We start from the raw sequence: 549 nt of genomic DNA on the forward strand, positions 1-549 counted from the left end.
CTGACTGCTGGGACCCACCAGCTACATCTTCGCACACAAGGAAGTGCGTCCGAAAAAAAAAACGATTCACCCCCCGACTGCTGGGACCCACCAACTACACCTTCCCATGCAAGGAAGTGCGTCCGGGCAAAAAAATGATTCGCCCCCCTGACTGCTGGAACCCACCAGCTCCACCTTCGCACGCAGGGAAGTGCCTGACAGTCGGGACCCACCTTATCGAAGCGTACGTAGCGTTGTCATTCTGGTCGCGAACGTGTACGTACATATATACTGGTGGATGTAGAGGCGCGCATGTGTCGTAGTAGAGGCGCGCACGTAGCATATACACGTATGTACAACGGCCAGGGTGCAAGAAAGAAAATACGACCACGTATGTGTACATACGGGCTGGGTCTCGAACGCCTACTCGCGCATACGTACGGCCAGGGCTCGTGTACATAGCTGGGTCGGAATGGAGAAACATCGTCATCGTCGTGTTCATGGGGAGGCAACGAAATACGTCGTGTTTATGGGGAGGCAACGGAATGCGTCGTGTTCATCGGGAGGCAA

The sequence above is a fragment of the Triticum dicoccoides genome, chromosome 7B (assembly GCF_002162155.2).
Source record: "Triticum dicoccoides isolate Atlit2015 ecotype Zavitan chromosome 7B, WEW_v2.0, whole genome shotgun sequence".
Classification (NCBI taxonomy): domain Eukaryota; kingdom Viridiplantae; phylum Streptophyta; class Magnoliopsida; order Poales; family Poaceae; genus Triticum; species Triticum dicoccoides.